This window comes from Dipodomys spectabilis, unplaced genomic scaffold (genome assembly GCF_019054845.1).
Source record: "Dipodomys spectabilis isolate Male_0828 unplaced genomic scaffold, ASM1905484v1 ptg000032l, whole genome shotgun sequence".
NCBI lineage: Eukaryota > Metazoa > Chordata > Mammalia > Rodentia > Heteromyidae > Dipodomys > Dipodomys spectabilis.
The window spans coordinates 17,451,935-17,470,988 of record NW_024870709.1 but is presented as its reverse complement, the minus strand read 5'-3'; the positions used below and the strand labels follow the sequence as shown (position 1 = coordinate 17,470,988).

The following is a 19,054-nucleotide window of genomic DNA, read 5'->3' as shown; positions in this document are numbered from 1 at the left end:
CTATATACAGTGAAGTGTGGATGTGTAGGAATAGAGAAGCATATGAGGCATACACTTCTGTATGATTGTTGATATTTTCAGGTAAGATACACTGCTTTGTTTTTTGTTTTTTTTTTCTTTCTTTCCAGGTATAGTTTTATTATTTTCAAACAAGTTTATTGCATAAAGACATTTAATAGCTCTTTTAAATCAAATTAGAACCAGCTCAGTTTCTGGGTTTATAACTATTGGGATACTCAGCTTTCCTTATGCTTAATGTTTATGGTACATCTTGCATAAAAAGTATGCAGCAGAGTTTGCAAAGGTAATTAAGGGCAAAATAAATGTTAAAATCTAGAAGGTACAGAATTTCTACAATCATTTATGATATGATCTCCATAAATAAGATTAGGTGATTATCTTGATATTGCTTATTTGGAGTTATGATAGATCATTCTACAAAATAACACAGGATTCTGAATTGCATTTTTCCATCAAAAATGAACCAGGTTCAGAAATTTCACAAATCCTAAAAGCTGATTCCTTTCTTTCAAAAACTCCATTTTACCTATAAGTTTACAGGATAAATACTAGAACTGACTACTAACATCGGATTGAAGATGAATTTTGAAAATGTACCAAAATGTGCCTCATTTTATATAAAAGCTTAAAATGAGTGTCCTAAGCTTGCTGAAATTGCTTCAAAATATCCTCTTCCATTCCTGTTGATGCACTTGTCTAAGGCATTTCTTTATCATGATTGCTATTAATATTAGACATAGAAATATTTCAGCTGGTCCATTATTTCCTATAAGAAAGGCTTTAGTAATTCCAAAGAGATTAGGTAAATTATAAAAAAGAAGCATGCCCATATTATATTTAACTTTAAATCATTGATAAATGTGATATTCATTTAATATATGGTTATAGGCAACTTCTACTTCTCTGATAGTTTTTTTATTCTAATTACAGAAGAGCAAATATAATAAAAATTTATATTTATTTTATTATTTCTGATATATCATGTTCAATGAGTGCATATAATTTTATAATCCTTGCTTATTTTTTACAGAAACAAACATAATAAGAAAACACTGGAATTTGCCTTTTGTATCTCTTATAATTTTGTTATGTATTAATTTACCTTTGTTTCACTTAAAAAAATCATTATGCTTCATTGATGGAAAATGTTTCACCTTTCAGAGAATTAGAGAAGTTGAGAAAGCTTTTAGAATGAAGCTAGTTTGTTATAGTTGCTATTAAAGCACCCACTCTTCCTCGCTAGAATTTTGCCCAGACAAAATTCATCCAGAGGCTTGTTGTATTAAAACAACAACAACAAGAAGCCTCAGTAGTAACAATCATCATCATCATCATTATCATCATCATCAGTAGCAGCAGCAGAAGTAGCAGCCCTGATACAAACAACATTAAGTATACAAAATGTGTATGTATCACATCTTCCTGCATGTAACAACAACAACAACAAAAGGATCTCCCTTCTTTTTGACATCCACATAGAAAATTGCATTACGCTAAGGAGAAATAAGATTAGGGGTGTTTTTAATTTTTATACTAATAACAAAAACGATGTTACTCAACAATGAGACTCACAAGACATTATGTTGGAAATGAATTGGGGGGGCGGGCGGAAGGATGGGAAAGATAAGGGAGGGGAGGAAAGGGTTAGTGGGAGAAAAACAAAGGAGGAGGTAACAATGCCCGACAGGAAATGCACTCATTACCTTAGTGATGTAAATACAACCTCTCTATATAGCATCTTTTTTTTGTTTTGTTTTGTTTTTGTGATTTGGTTCATCCTGGGACCTGAACTGTGGGCTGTAACTTAAGAGCACTCTACCACTTGAGCCACAGCGCCACTTAGGGCTTTCTGGTGGTTTTATTGGACATAAGAGTCTCACGGACTTTTCCTGCCCAGGGCCTGGCTTTGAACCGCAATCCTTAGATTTCAGCCTCTTGAGTAGCTAGAATTACAGATGTGAGCCACTGGTGCCCAGATTTCTGTACAGCATCTTTACAAGGAAATACTTTTTTAAGAGGCCTTCCTTTACTCTGAGTAGAAAATGGATTTTTCACCCCTGCACTAACTGCAGGTGCTCATGGAGGCTTCCACCGATGCCCAAGACACATGGAAAAATTCTCTTGCCTCACTTGATGGCCATTCATGTAGGTTTGTTCCCTAGCAGGGTCCCTGATATGTCCACCTCCAATCCTTGCCTTTGCTCATTGTTTTGTAAGAAAAAAATGTAGTTTCCAATGGTAGTTAAGATTAAAGGGCAAAATAAAAGTTAAAATTTAGAAAGTACAGGATTTTTAGAATTATCTGTGATGACCTCTAAAATTGAGTAAAGTTTGGTGATCATTGTGATATAGACCATCTTTTTTTTTTTTTTTTTTTGGTCGGTCGTGGGGCTTGAACTCTGGGCCTGGGCTCTTCAGCTCTTCAGCTCAAGGCGAGCGCTCTACCACTTGAGCTACAGCGCCACTTCCATAGACCATCTTGATTTGCAAAAAGTTGGATTATTTTACAACACTGATGGCAAATTTTGAATTTCATATTCCATCAAATGTAGAATGCAAAAGAGTACAAAATTTCCCAGTTTGAGTATCAGGATTTGGAGATGAACAAACAGAAATGGTCAAATATAGAACAAGAACCTACTCCACAAAGTATGAGCAAGCATGTTGTAAACCCAAATTGTAGTGACTTAGACTGAAATATGCTTGATAAGTAATGACAGGAAAGAAGAAACATGAATGAATATATTCACCATTTGTAAATGACAAATTTATGGTTTGCCAATATTGTGTTTTTGCTTAACATAATTAAACTGGAGATCAAATATCCTATCTGGATTCTAAACTTACTTCCCTACTATATAGTCTCCACTTTTATGTTAATAAGTTTAGATAGAACAGAGTCAAATCTAAATCTTCTAGTGATAGCTCTCAACCCAGCATGCACCTCTATCAGTCAATTTTTTGTTATAAAAGCACAGGATTTCTCTTTATACTCTTTGACACAAGTATTCATGTTATCTACTTTCATGTAGATTTATTTGCTCTACTTTCATGAACGCGGAGAATTCACTATATTTTCATTGTTATATACCTAATTAAACCAGATTGGTATTTTTGCCTGAAAAATTGCAAACAGCTGCTCAGTAGGTCAATCTTCTTGTGACTCTCTCTTCTACCCTCAGTATATTCTCTGCATGTCAGTTAGACTGATACTGTGTATGTATTCATATGAATGCTTCATTGTTTTTGGCCCAATGCTATCCAAAATTGTCATTTGTTGTAGCTGTTTGGCTTGTTTGGTTTTGTTTTTGTGCTGGTACCAGGAGCTGTCTTTGAGCTTTTGTGTTGAGCTTTTGTGTTCAAAGTTAACACTCTACCACTTGAGGCACAGCCTCACTTTTGATTTTCTTTTCCTCGTTAATTTGATTTAAGTTTCTCATAGACTTTCCTGTCTTGGCTGGTGTGAAACCACCCACCACTCTCCTTGTGTGCAGCATACCTATCAACCTTCTTTGTTGATGAACAGCCATCTTCAGATTTCAGTTTTCTGAGTAGCTAGGATTACAGATGTGAGTCATGGGCACCTGGCTCAGTTTTGTGTCTTAATCAGGGAAAAAGCTCTAATTCTTTTTCTGTATGTTGTTCTATTAAAACTTTTTATCTCTTCTTCACATCAGATGATGTGTACATACTGACTTCCCCTTCCAACCTGCTCAGAGAGCAGCCACTTCAGTTTCTCTACTTCACCTACTGTCTCCACAGTCACACATCTAGCTACTTTTTCTTTCTTTCTTTTTTTTCTTTCTTTGGTTATGGGGCTTGAACTCTAAACCTGAGCACTGTCCTTCAGCTCTTCAACTCAAGGCAAGCACTCTACCTCTTGAGCCACAGCGCCACTTCGTTTTCTAGTGGTTTATTGGAGATCAGAGTCTCACAGACTTTTCTGCCCAGGCTGGCTTTGAACTGTGATCCTCAGATCTCAGCCTCCTGAATAGCTAGGATTACATGTGTGAACCACTGGCGGCAGGCTGTATTACTTTCTTAATGAGAGTTCTCACCATATTATTTAACAGGGTTTTTCTTGTCTTCATTTTCTAAGCTATGATTCTTGATAGAATTTGTCACTCTCAGACACATGAGATATTTACATTATTTATTTTGTTTACAGTTAGTTTCTTCCCATTTGAATATGCATGGCATGAGGACAGAGTTTCATATTTTGTCCTCTGCTAATTCAAAAGTTCTCAATGTAACTCCTGGCATGCAGCAGATCAATGATTGTTATTAAATGTATCATCAAACCCTAATTACTCTAAAAATGCCAGTTGCATCAATATGTAAGGTTATAGTTAATGAATATATCTGCTAATTTTGTCATTATTTATACACTCAGAGTTATTATTCAAAATTATGCTGGTTTCCTTGCTCATACCTAGTCTGTCATAAAAATGGTAGAACACATTAGTATCTAATAAATATAAAATTTTCAACCACATTGCTATGGTTTCAAAAGTGGGAGCTATAGTTTTCTAGCTTTGTCACACTAGAAAGTCCAGTAAATCCTTTGTCTTAATATATCTGTCAGTCTATGTACTTACGTATTGGAGTATCTTTTCCTATCTCTCTCCTTTTTATTTTCACATCTTTCTTTCTGATCCAGGTCATTACTACATCATACCTTAGTTCTAGAAAACCATATTTAAACTGTTTGTCTTTCCCTATGGCTATATCTCCTTCCAACATCTGGTCAAGTATTATTTTTCAGTCCTCTAATTTTAACACAACAGTCAGTATAATATTTTATGCACAAAAGAGGGGGAACAATCCCTTAAATTGTCTGTCAGTGTCAGAAGGACTAGCAGTGGTTTCTCCTCTCCGTGTGCCAGGCCATGCTTTGTCGCAAAGGGTCAGCAACATCTGCTGATGGAAAGTGCCTTTCTGGAAATTTATGGCTCTAAAAACTCATATTGTAAGTTAAAAGTAAGATACTAAAGGGTGAGAAAGTTTCCCCTTTGTCTCCTAAATTACTCATATACTTGTTTCCTCAAACCCTTTAGTGTAGAAAGGAAGTATCAAAATGAGAAATAGTGGTTCCATTGTTTCCTTTAGGGTATTTTCAGCATCTAGTAAATTATTGGGCTAAATAATGCCATTTAATACTGAATTTTGCTTTGGGTTACTCTAATAAGAGGTCTATTTTAAGTGTTTATTGAAGGTGAAACCATTTCCATTCAAAGGCAAATGTATAAAATCCACAACTTTCAGTTAGGTAGGAAATACTTAAGAACTTCTAACATAAGACTTAGGATTTGATTTTGTACACTGCTACAGATTTGATTATCTGGGTTCATTTGCAGCTCTCTTGACCAGTAATATTCAGTCTTCCTTAACTAGATTCATCTACAATATTTATGAAAGTTCATGAGATAGGATTTTTGAGTTCAAATGAATAAATATATGACTAATAAACTAACAATTATCAGGTCTGTAGAAGAACAGTAACTGATCTATTTATCTATCTATCGATCTATTTATATCAGTGAATATAATATGTGCTATATATAATATATTATGTTTTATATTATATATAATGTACATTATATAATATACATTATATGTCATATATAATTACATGTAATATAATGCACAATATATTTTATAGATAATATATAATGCTTTCATATATAAATATTATATATTTATAATTTCAAAAATAGTCCAATCAGTTTCACTGTAAACATAAAAGAAAAAGAGATGTGTATATCTGAATTTTCTTCCAAAATTTGAGCACAAGATATTCTATCTAATTCATACTGCTGCTTATCTTTCTAATTATGACTATATTTTTATAATAATGCTAGAGAAGACTGAAAACAATCTTTCACCTTCCTCTTTCCCTATTTCCCATTTGTAATTCAGTTCACTCACTAGTCTCAGTTAAATAGATATAAAATTAGGAGACTCCGTGATTACAAACACCCACATGTGGGTACTAAATAAATAACATAGCCTCCCACATTTCACTAGAACTACAAATGGTTGTTTACTCTTGTTTCCAGGAACCACTTGTAAGAGCCTGCTGAGACTAAAGGAGCAGATTAGTGAAAACAGAAAAAAGTTCTATTAATTTATAACCCTTCATATTCACAATATAAAAGTACATTAAATTATTTATTCTGGAAATACTATTTCTAAATTGCATGATTTTGTATGAACAGTGGAGGAATTTTTGCTTCAGGGGCTAGAGAAAGGGAAAATCCTTGGTTTTATAAATGTAAGAAATATTCCAAGTAATTGGAGAAAATCAAAAGTCAATACTTGAAAGTAGATCACAATAGTCACCATAAACCTTTTAATCACAAAGTCATAATTGATAGCTTTCTAATTATTGGTGACATTAATAAATTTTGGCTTTATTTTGTTTACGTTTTTACATAAGTTGAAGTAATACTTACAGTTTGCTTATTAAAAAGCTTTTCTGGTTCAAAAACCTGCATACTACCTTTAAAGAAAACTCAAGAAATACCATTTTAAATATACCTTTTCATTCAATTTATAATTTATGTCAAAATGACTTTCAGGAAAAAAAATGTATTCTATTAAGAGAGATTACTTCTTGGCGCAAATGCCTATTTTCCCAAATACTCCAAAGAGAGAAAGAAGAGGGTAAAAAATAGTTGGAGGCCAGTCCAGGCAAGGTCAGTGAGACTACCTCAAAAACAAACAAGCAGCTGGCCAGTAGCTTATGCCTGTAATCCTAGCTACTCAGAGGCTGAGATCTGATAATTGCAGTTCACAACAGCGTGGGCAGGAAAGTCTGTGAGACTCTTATCTCCAATTAACCACCAGAAAACCAGGAATGGTGGTGTGGCACAAGTGGTAGAGTGCTAGTCATGAGCTGAAGAGCTCAGGGGCACTGCCGAGACACAGAGTTCAAGCCCCATGACCAACAAAAAACAAAAGAAAAAAATACCAAAAACAACAACAAACAAACAAAAAAAAGAAAAAGACCTGACTCAAGTACTATAACCTGGTCCCAGAAAGGGATTACATAACACACATGCAATACTGAACACTTGAAGTAAGACTCTTTGTGATGTAAAGTGTAGATCTTCTGCTCTTCAGTGTCCATAGATTACTGTTTTTAACCAAAGCTTAGAGCTCAGGAATGTAATATTTGGTGAACAAATCTACACTCTCTTGGAATTTTGAATATATTTGATAAATATTTGGTGATTAAATCTATTTTTCTGGCTTGGAATTACAGTGGCTCTAGATGATTGAAGAGCCCTTGTTCATAATTGCTCTGGAGCTGGTTTTAAGTGCCCAACATCAACACTTCCATATGATTTCACCAATGTAAAATCAGGGCATCATTTTTTTATTTTTGTAAAACAAACAAGTCAAAATGAATAATAAAACTAAAGACTAAAACTAATACTGTATCTAAAATGTAATATGTTCATATAAATAAAAAATCATGTGGTATCATAAAGAATCAGATGTATCCCTTAATGCCTAATATTTTCTTTTCAGAGTATTATAATTTCCTGTGTGTACCAAAAAACTACATCAATGATGCTATTTCACAACTTCTGATCCTAACTACAAAGCTGATAACTACAATTGTTAATTACAATTTATAGGGATTCAAACAAACCTACTTTTATCCCACCTGTTTTTAGATACATGAAAGTTAAATTACTTGGCTATTTTATATCTCCCAGAATAAATTTATACTGCAATAAATAGATTTATAGTTTCCTATCTGAAGAATACATGGCATAATATCATTTCTTATTCATATGGGAAATTTAACACTTCTGTATAGATGATATATGATAATATGGAAATCTCATTTGCAGCAAAACAAGCTCTCTTCCAAATCTCTTTAGGGAATGCACTATAGGATCAGGGAAATTCATGATATTTAACACAGTGGCTACCTCAAAAATTTTGTTGAAACCTGGAGCTAGTGGCTCACATCTGTAATCCTAGCTATTCAGGAGGCTGAGATCTGAGGATCACAGTTCAAAGCCAGCCTGGGCAGGAAAATCCGAAAGACTCTTATCTCCAATAAACCACTAGAAAACCAGAAGTGGCACTGTGGCTCATATGGTAGAGCTCTCAAAACAAATAAACAAACAAACAAAAAATTTGTTGAATTGTCAAATTAAAATATTAGATAATACTCAGAAAATAGATTTTAAAAAATAGTGTTGTGATAATAACTTTTCTCTTTGTAGGGTTTTAACAAAACCTTTTTTCTATATGATCAAGAACATGCAATATCTAAAATAATCTAGAATTAGGTTCTGGCTCAAGAAAAGACACCTACACTTGATTTATTTGCAGAAAATGTTATAATGTTTAAACAAAACATTGCAGAAGATATTATAAATTGATTATATGAATGAACATTGAATATATATATATATATATGTATATATAAACTACAGAACGTTAAAATGAGTTCTAAGGCATGCAAAAGTTAAAAGTTGCTGGAAGAAAATTTATGAATGTTTATGAATTTTTTTATACATAAAATACTTTAATCATTGTTGCTTAAATAAAACAGTATAACAAGTATTTACATGGCATGTACAGTACATTAGATATTATGAATCATCTGTGATGATTCAAAGTATATGGGAAAATGTATATGGGTGATGTGCACGTATTATGTCATCTTATATAGGGACTTGAGCATTTGCAGATTTTTAAAAAATTTCTTTTTTTATTATTAATTAGTTTTTTTATTATGAAAATACCATAGAGAGGGTTTACAATTATATGGGCAAGGTAATGTAAAGAGAACATTTTTATCAAGCATTGTTGCCTCCTCCTTTGTTTCCCCTTCCCATCCCTTCCCATCCCCCCCCCCTCGCCAGCCCTAATCAAAATTGTAAAGTTTGTTTTCTGACATAACAACTTGTACATCTAATTGTTGCAATGAGTCCACCTGTATCCCTATTTAAACGATTTGTTTTTTTCCCTTCCACTCCACAAATTATTCCAACATCAAATACAGTGAAAACAAAGGCTATACCGTGAGGGAGGGACATACAAAGCAACAAAGAAATCAACTTATAAATATGTTAGAAATAATAGCAAGAAAGAAAACACCTGAGTCCTTTCCTTGGGGTTCATTTTGCCTAACATCAACTTATCTGAGCATTTCTGCTTGTCTCAGACATATACTAGTTATTGCAAATAAGGGAAACCAAGGGACCTATGTTTCTTTGGGCCTGGTTTACTTCACTTAATATAATTTTTTCTAAGTCTTTCCATTTCCTAACAAACGGGGCAGTGTCATTCTTTCTGATGGAGGCATAGGATTCCATTATGTATATATACCACATTTTCTTGATCCGTTCATCTACTGAGGGGCATCTGGGTCGATTCCATATCTTTGCTATGGTAAATAATGCTGCAATAAACATAGTTGTGCTGGTAGCTTTAGTATGGTCTTGTTTGTGATCATTTGGGTAAATGCCCAAAAGTGGGATTGCTGGGTCATAGGGGAGCTTTATGTGGAGTCTTTTGAGGAACCTCCATACTGCTTTCCAAAGTGGTTGAACAAGTTTACACTCCCACCAACAATGCAGTAGGGTTAAAGACTTACAGAGAAACTTCTCTAAAGAGGAAAGAAGGATGGCCAATAGACACATGAAGAAATGCTCAACCTCCCTAGCCATAAAAAAAATGTAAATCAAAACAACACTGAGATACCAGCTCAACCCAGTTAGAATGGCTATAATCAAGATCTCTAATAACAACAGATGTTGGAGGGGATGTGGACAGAAGGGAACCCTACTGCATTGTTGGTGGGAGTATGAATGTGTTTTGAATGTCACAATTCCAAATCTTTTTGCTGATGTTGATGATTTAACACAGGGCTTCACCCCTCTTTTGCACAAAGCTGGAGTTTTACCACTTGTGCTGCATAGAACTCTAGGTCAGCTTTAAAATTTTATGCTGTTACAGAATGTTATACCATGTAAAAAATTAAAGTATATGATTGTGTTTATGCATATTTTCAACTTAATGGACTCAAATCACATGATCATAAAGAGGTAGGATTTCATCATGCACAACTGTTTTCCTTTTATTAAAATCAGTGTAAAAAGTTGAAAGAATGGCTTTATCAGTAGTAAAAGTGGAAGTACTTTTCTCAAAAGGCTTATGAACATACATACTAATATACATTCAATATTAGAGGCAGGAAACACTGAAATAAAAAAATAATTTTGAAAATATGTGCATTGTTTCAATGTAACTTCCAAAAGGAATGATAAAACTGAGAGCAGTTGTAAACATAGAATGATAGATGGCTTTCAATGAAAATTATCTTAAAAGAAATTTGGATAGGAAAAACATCTTTATGCAGAATATTTGATATTGTCTTCTTTCTATCTTTCCAGAGCTGTGTTTTTTGTCTTGAAGGACTAATGAACCCAGAATCTCTTGACTTACACTTTCCATTTGGGTTCAGTGTACATAACACATTTCACAGAAGCTCAAAGGGAAGAGGTGCAAATTCCATATTGTCTTTCATTGTCTTCTCCTCATGCAGTCATATTTCCTGTATACAACTGAAGTGGCAGCTCCGGTTTCTGCTAGAGGGCCCCAAATAGGATGCTTTTCTCCTGCTAGGCCTTCCTGGTTGCTGTATCATCTTCCCTAGTGTTCTTATTATATTTGCATAATTAAGCTTTCTTTCTTAATCAAACTGTGCAGTTTATTTTTAAAGGAAATCTGATTCCTATTCAGTTAACATGGAAGAATTTGCTAGAAAATTTGCTAATATGCATGAAATTATTGTGATGTGGTAGAATTGAAATATAAAGGATGCTTGGCAATCAGTAATACAAAAAGGATATTGTAGTACAGTCCCAAAAGAAGTTGCAATATGTACTAGAAAGTAAAAATAATAAATAAAAACCAAAGAAATGTAGCCTTTCTTGATAGCATCGTCTGTGCTATAAATAATACATCACTGCTTTGCCAATTGCTGTTCAAGATCTTCAAGACTGTAAGTCTGGTTTTATTTTTGTATGCAGAAGAGGGAGGCCTTCTATAAGTATTGTTGAAAATCTAATGAAAGACAATTATGTGCAATATTGTATTACCATTGTGTATTATTGTATAAGTGTAAGTATCACCACTCATTGCATATAGTTAATGGACACACAGAGAACAACTGGATTTTGGCAGTGGGGACAGGAAGAAAGGAAGAATAATACTACTACTTTGATACCTGCTTCTGGCTAATCTTTAATATTTCAAAGCCTGTCAAGGTGATTGATACTGCTTGTAGGTATAGATACAGTGAGGTGGCATTGATTGGTATGGAAGCTGAAGCACTGGTATCTTCATTTCATATTCATCTCATTTTTCTTCTCTTTATCACTCCTTGTTTTAAGACACTATATTCATGTTCTTTCCCTCTCATTGTCTCCAATATTAATGTAAAATTATCAACAGAGTAATTGGTCAATTAACACCAATGATTTGGGGTGTTGCTCTTAGAAAATTCTTGTTTTCCTTCCTCCAGGAAACATGTGAGAAACAAAGAACAATAGTTCACACACATACACAAATGGAGAAAACACCTCACAAAGAGTAATGTATTTTACATTTTATATTTAAAAAATATAAGCAAAAATGTGATTTTAGAATGTGTACATTATGGGTTTCTGCAGATGTTCATGTAAAGTTTTTTCGTGTGTGTGAATAATAGGAAAGAACTGAAGTGGTTTTTTTTCTGACCATTAATGATAAGATTTTCCTTCTTCAATTGTTTTTTTCCTGCACCTGCCAAATTATCAACACTATGATCTAATTTATTTTCCAAAGTTTCTGTTGCGAAATACCGTACAGCATTTATGTGGCACTTTGGTGAACTCTCCTTCTCTCTCTGTCTTTCTTCCCACACTCTCACTATTTCAATGCTGACCTATCATTTGTAACTGCTTGGCTCACAGTTGTGCAAAATAACCAGGAGAAGACTAACAAATGAATGTCACCTTACTATATCAATCTAGATTTTTCTTTTCCTTTTTATATATTTATGTTGTTATTGTAAAGGTGATACACAGAAGGATTACAGCTTCATAAGTCAGATAATGAGTACCTTTCTTTTTGACTAGTGTCCCTTCTTTCCTTGTTTCCCTCCTGACACCTCTCCCCGACACGTTGTATAGTTCAGTTCAACACAGTGTTTAGTATCACTGCATTTGTTTACTCTTTGATCCCTCCTTTCTTGTGCTTCTCCAAAACAGATGAATTTACATAACAAAACAAAAATTATAGAAATAAAAAAATGATAGCAGAGAGGGAAATATATGAATTAATTAATAAGCTACATAATAAAAATCTCTTGTGTCCATTTCTTGGAGTTACTTTTGAAAAGCACCATTTTATATGATCATATGCATATAGCTATGGAGCTATAATCTAAGAATATCATCTTTGGTCTCACTGTGTGAATGTTTAGAGTCTTGTATATTTTATCATGTCCACGCATATTTTTTTTTGTCTTTTACCATACAGTATGTTTACTTGTAGGATTATAGGCACAGCTACAACAAATGAGGAAACCATGCAACCTAGATTTCTTTGGTATCTGGCAAATCAGAGAAAGAACTGAATAATTTCTGCATGGCAAAATAAACAATTAGCAAGATAAATAGCCCATAGAATGGAAATTTATACTAGCTTCAAAGGTTTTATATCTAAAATATACTTAGAGCTCAAAAAATCCCCCCAATAAACAAAAACACATAATAAGCCCATTAATAAATGGGCTAAACTCTTGGAGAAATTTCTCAAAAAAAGTAAGAATAGCCAAAAGACACATGAAGAAACATTCAACGTCTCTGGCCATAAATAGAAATGCAAATCAAAACAACATTGAGATTCCACCTTATCCCAGTTAGAATGGCCATTATCAAGAAAAGTAATAACAACAGTTACTGATGGGGATGTGGCCAAAAGGAATGCTACTTTACTGTTAGTGGGAATGTAAATTTGTTCAGCCACTCTGGAAAACAGCATGGAGGTTCTTCAAAATATTAAAAAAGCATAGAGCTTCCCTATTACCCAGTAATTCCACTCTTGGGCCTTTATCCAATAGACCTCAAACATGGCCACAGTAAACAACACAGTATCAACACAACAATGCCCATTGCACTATTATTCACCATAGCCAAGATATGGAATCAATCCAGATGCCCCTCAGTGGATGAATGGATTAAGAATATATATATTGGAGTTCTGATTCTGTCAGAAGGATACTGCACCATTTGTAAGAAAATGGAAAGATTTCAAAAAAATATACTCTAGGTATTTCTAATCCAGAAGGATTCTAAATTTTCTTCTTGATATTTATTTCCTATTTAGTGTTTTTCAGGCTCTTAAATATTACACATGAAAAAAAACTTCTAGAAGCTAGGCAGAACTGAAATGCAATTTTTCTTGAATTTCTACTTCAAAGGTTAATATTTTTTGCTTTCAGGTGCACACAAAGCGGATAGGGAGTTGTCAAAATGCAGTTCTGATCCAACATCCAGTTTATCTGATTTGGCAGGGTATCAGTGAGCACCTTCTTTTAGGCTGCTAGTTAGTGCCAAAAGTAATATTACTGGTCAGATCTGACTTTTCTTCTACAGCCTACCATGTACAGCTCTACAACCTAAACAGCAAAGAACTAAACATTTAATATCCATGAATATTTCTGTGATAGGATATTCTTGTTTAGGAACTAGATATTCTACTAGTCAGTGCTGTCATTGGGCAAGACCTATGTTGTAACTTAAAGTCTGAATAAGCATGTAGAATTATACTTTTCAAAGTAGAAAAAATTATAACCTATAGAATCCTTGAAAAGTAGCTAATGTGAATGAGAAATCATTTTGAGTTTCACTTAGCTTTAATTAAATGTAAAAATCTACATGAGTCTACTAAATTGTTTGAAGCTTGCATTGAATGATTTGAGCACTATGAAATGTCAAGTAAGGCAGTGTGACTGTAATATATTCTTGCATCTTAACTTATTTGTGTCTTCAATGGTATGAAGGAACTCTTGCTTTCAAGGACTATATATCTGTCTGGTGTAGGGCCCATTTCATTCAATCCTAGACTAAGAATGCTATGACTGGAAGAGAGTGGGTTCCCCTTAAGTTGCCAGAGTAAAATTCATAGCAAGGTCCTGTCTTAAAGGAGAAAAAAAAAAGAAGAGAAAGGAGAAAAAGGAAAGGAAGAAAACAAGACACAGAGGCTCACACCAGATATCCCAGCTACTTTAGCTCAATGCTCAGTCTCAGCATGCTTCAGCAAGTAATTCCCACTAAACAAGGCTTTCCTGACTCTGACATGACCATTGACACCCTTGTAGGTTTTGGTTAATCCATCTGGTGAGAACCCTTGACGACACCCATGGCTAGGGAGTGTGTAGTGCTGCTCAGCATGCTGAGGCTTATGATCACAATGGAAATAGCAATGGCATTGAGGTGCACTCGTTCATTTGGTTTTTCCTAATTGCTTTACCCTTTTCCACTTCCTTTTTGTCTTTCCCTCTTTTTGTTTGCTATCTATTCAGTCCACAATTCTGAGTTTACAGATGCAATACTCCTGTATTGACTTGCTTAACTCAAGAGTCTCAACTTGAGCTTCGTTTCAGTTAAGATGTAATTAAAACATTCTGATACTGCTCCTGTCCTGAAAGATTCAATTTGGAGAGCTCCCTAGGTGATTTTATTGTGTTGCTAGGGCTAAGAAACACTGGCGACATTATCTGAGCCAGAAATATGGGTGGTGTTGACAGGGAATCTTCAACAGCAGCCCCCTGCAGAAATTTGTATAAATGACACAGACAATAGCAGGTGCAGGTGGCCCTATTCATCTAACACATGTTTAGTTTCTGTCCTTTAGTTTAGGTACAACTTGTCATGATTTAAAAACAAAGTCAAGATAAGCCTTAGTTTGCGGAAGGTTAAATAGGCAAATTGCTAACCAAAAGGTGGTGTGTGAAAAACTGACATGGAATCTTTAAAGGAAGCTTTCACTTTCCAAACTCCTGTAGTTAATGAACATCACTGTTCAGAGTTTCCTTCAACTAAAACATCACATAAAAGCTGAACAACTGCCATTCATGAAAGGATTTCTTTATTCAAGTAATTTCCGTTGATTTGCTGTGATTGATGACTAAACCCATAACAAAGTAGACAAACAGCTAATACCCAAAGATTCTGCTACTACTACTATTACTACTGCCACTGCTACTGCAACTCACACTACACACACACACACACACACACACACACACACACACACATGTGAGAGAGAGTGAGAAAGAGAGAGAGAAGACTGTTTTTCTTGCAGCATAACTTTAAGCTGCCAGTTGAGATAGGAAAAAGGAAGGAAGCAGAACAAGAACAAACTGCAAACATTAATATGATCAAATACATTCCATATTTCACAGCAATGGAAAGATGCTCGATATCCTAAATATAATATAAGTTTTATTTCTCCCTAGAATAATTTCCCAGAAGTTTGAGAGTTGCTTATTCAAAACCCTGAACATATATTGCATTTCTACTGGAAAGATGTATTAGCTTGAAAAACTCAAAATCAATTCCAGTTTTAGATGATCTGTAAAGTACAACTTAAAGAACCATTGAAAGAAGAGGGAAGGGCATTCAATATAGATTTTTTTTGTTTTTGTTTTGTCAGAGGATATGACTTCTTAATTGTAGATGTCACTGTAAACACAACTGCCAAAGATCTTAAACAGTACAAGCTTTGTTAAAAAAAAAAAAAAGAGAGAGAGTTATTGGGCTGGGAATCAGTGGTAGAGCGCTTGCCTTGCATGCATGAGGCCCTGGGTTCGATTCCTCAGCACCACATAAGCCGAAAAAAAAAAGCCGGAAGTGACACTGTGGCTCAAGTGGTAGAGTGCTAGCCTTGAGTTGAAGAGCTGAGGGACAGCACCTAGGCCCAGAGTTCAAGCCCCATGACTGGACCACCCCCCGCCCTCCAAAAAAAGAGAAAGAAAGAAAAATGAAGAAGGCTATCAAATGCCTATAAGATGAACAAACAGCAATAAAAATGTACCAAATTTGTAATTGTAAAAGTATAATTGTTGTCCCACATAAATTTCTCATCAATAATGCTATATATTCTAAAAGTCCTAAGTAGATTGTTCCATTCAATTCAAAGCTAGAGAAAGAAATTTTCTCAATATGTTTTTAAATTGTTAAAATATGGACATGTAAACATTATATATTGTATAACCATATAATCACCTGCAGTAACTGCGCACAACTAAAACCTTGGAATTCAGAAACTTAGAGAAGAGCAGAAATACTGTATTTATTGTTTCAGGAATTCAGGGATGTTCTAGAATTCATCCCTTACCAACAAGGGAAGGGATAGTTGAAATACTAGTTTAGATGTTTCCATGACAATGTTGTTTAGAAGAACTAGTACTAAAATGAGCAGAATTTGAGTAAAGCCGTCCTCTCTCTACATTGTGAATATGTCTCATCTTATTCATTAAAGACCATCAGAGAAAGACTAAGGTCTTAAAAGGAGAGGGGATGTTATCTCTATAATGCTTTTGGATTTGAGCTAAAACATGAAAACTTTCCTAGAGTCTGCAGTTGGGATTCATCCAAAACCTAGTCCATCTGATCATTTCAAACTTGCCTCCTCCATAAACACTTGAGCTAGTTACTAAACATCTTTCTTTCTCCCTCTCACTTCCTCTCTTCTCCTCTCTCTCTCTGTATCTCTTTCTCTTTCTCTCTCTCTCTCTTTCTCTCTCTCTTCTTCCATCCTGTTGGTATTGATTTTCTGGAAAACAACTAGTATATCTTACACACACAATTCATTCTTTTTATATACTATATATCCCTTACGATTTGTTAACATCTATGTATATGCTTGTGTATGTGTACACATAGATATGTGTTTGTTTATGTGTATGCTTATTATCTGCCTCCTCTATTGATTGAATGCCTGGTAAATGTAGGGGCTTTGTTTTCTTGCTATATTGTTTCATGAAAAACACTTCATAAAAAATTATCAAATGAACTATGGATACATTTAATCACTTCTTCCTTGTATCTTTAATACACTAAAAAATTCATCTCAAATTTAGAGGATGTAAATGAGAGAAAGTCACAGTACCACTCAAAATATACTGAATGGATATTTTAGGTGGACTGGGTACATTTATTAGAACTTATTTGTACCAAATATAATTGTTAAAATGAAAAAATGAAATTAAATTATTTCATCATTACCTATCAGGGTTAATAAGAAACCAGGTATTAATCATTTGTTGAATTAATAATATATAATTAAAATTACTATTCCATACCATTTAAAGAAATGTTATACATTTTCACTCTGTTAATAAACTCTCTTCTTTCATCATATCACAATGGAACAACTCTTACTGATATGTTATTCATGGTTTCCTTGCATAAGAAAACCTGTATTTTTCTTACTGCTCTGAAAAGCTTAAACAAAATCTACTTGTATCCAATCAGAAGCCCAGAATAATTAATAAAATACATATTAATAAAATACATATTACCTTTCTCTTAAGCACATATAAATTCAGCTTTTCACTTATTTTGAAAACATTTGTATGTGTAACTATATTTTGGAAATCAATTTCTAAAATTATTAATTGTAGAACTAATTCAAGAGAGTAATTTCTTATTATGCAAATTTTGGCTACAAACTTTTCTTGCTATGCAAAGTTGTATAACATTTTCCAAATATCTAAAATAATGTTGTGAAAAATAGCATTGTCTTAAGAATATTCAAAATGTTAACTCATAAGTAAGACAATAAAAAGTTATGATAGTATCTAGAAGAAAACAGCATGTAAGAGGAGTCATAAAAGTATTTTTTAAAACAGCATTCAAACTGTTTATTTTATTAAAAAGTTGACATAGGTTATCTTCAGTGTTTATGACTTGCAAACTAAAGTATTTAATATTTAACATGTTTAAATACAAGCAGCAGCAGTTTGGTAATCAAAAGGAATAATTTGAATCATCTCAGAAAAATAAATTTATTATAATTAGGATATTTCAGAATATAATTAAAATATTTAAAAGAAAATTTATTCACCTTTCTTGTCATCAAAGTACAGAGTCTGCTGGGCTGGATTTGACCACTGGAGGGAGGTATTATCATTTTGATCAACCCTGCAGGTCAAAATTGCGGTTCCGCCTTCTACAACCGTTACATTCTGTGTGAGTGGAAACTGCCCTTGACTGCCTAAAAGGAGATTAAAGAGAAAGTTGATTAAATGCAAGTTATAAAATGATTAATTTCCCAGTTTCTACATTGGACTTCACTTCTTATTCAAAGTAAACAAACTAACCAACCACCTCTTAAAAAAATCAATATAAAATAATTAAAAATTCTTCATCAGAGGAACAGTGCAACATACCATCAAGATTTCTTTATATTCTCTTACATGTTCCAGAAAACCTTGTTTTCCTTTCAGGCACACATGGAGATTTATATTCCAGTGGGCACATGATAGCCATTAATATCCCTTAGTCTTGCATTAATTTTGTGGTGATAGATTGGATTATTATTGAGGATAAGTCAGTGGATGAGATGAGATGAAATAAACTCTCTAATGCAGCACATGCAATACATAAAGTTCTTTCTTGGTAGCTTTGCAAATGCTGAATAAATCTGAAATATGAATACTAGAACATTTGATTCAATTTCTGATAGCATAAATTAAAAAGAACCCTATTCCACCAGCGTTTCTTGTAGAGAAAGTTATTTTTAGAAATCTATAATATGTTGGGGTGAAAAGTATGTGACTAGTGTCTAAAATGAAGTTCATCTTATAGAATATTCATTAATATATTATTAACTCTAGTTTGGGATCATGTTTGTATTCTAAGGGAAGGAGGGACTTTTCAGCCTAGAAATTTGAGTCAGTCAAATATCAAGATATCAAGGCTCTGTCTCATAAAAGAAATACACACAC

The 19,054-nt window shown here is 33.7% G+C and overlaps 1 protein-coding gene across 1 annotated transcript in view; it reads right to left on the bottom strand.

Moving 5' to 3' along the window:
* Cadm2 (cell adhesion molecule 2) overlaps positions 1–18,315 on the bottom strand; it is a 165,017-nt gene extending 146,702 nt beyond the window's left edge. The window contains exon 1 of the mRNA XM_042676875.1: positions 18,172–18,315. The gene's annotated coding sequence lies outside the window, so the exon portion shown is untranslated. The remainder of the gene's footprint in view (positions 1–18,171) is intronic.
* Positions 18,316–19,054: the final 739 nt, after the last annotated feature.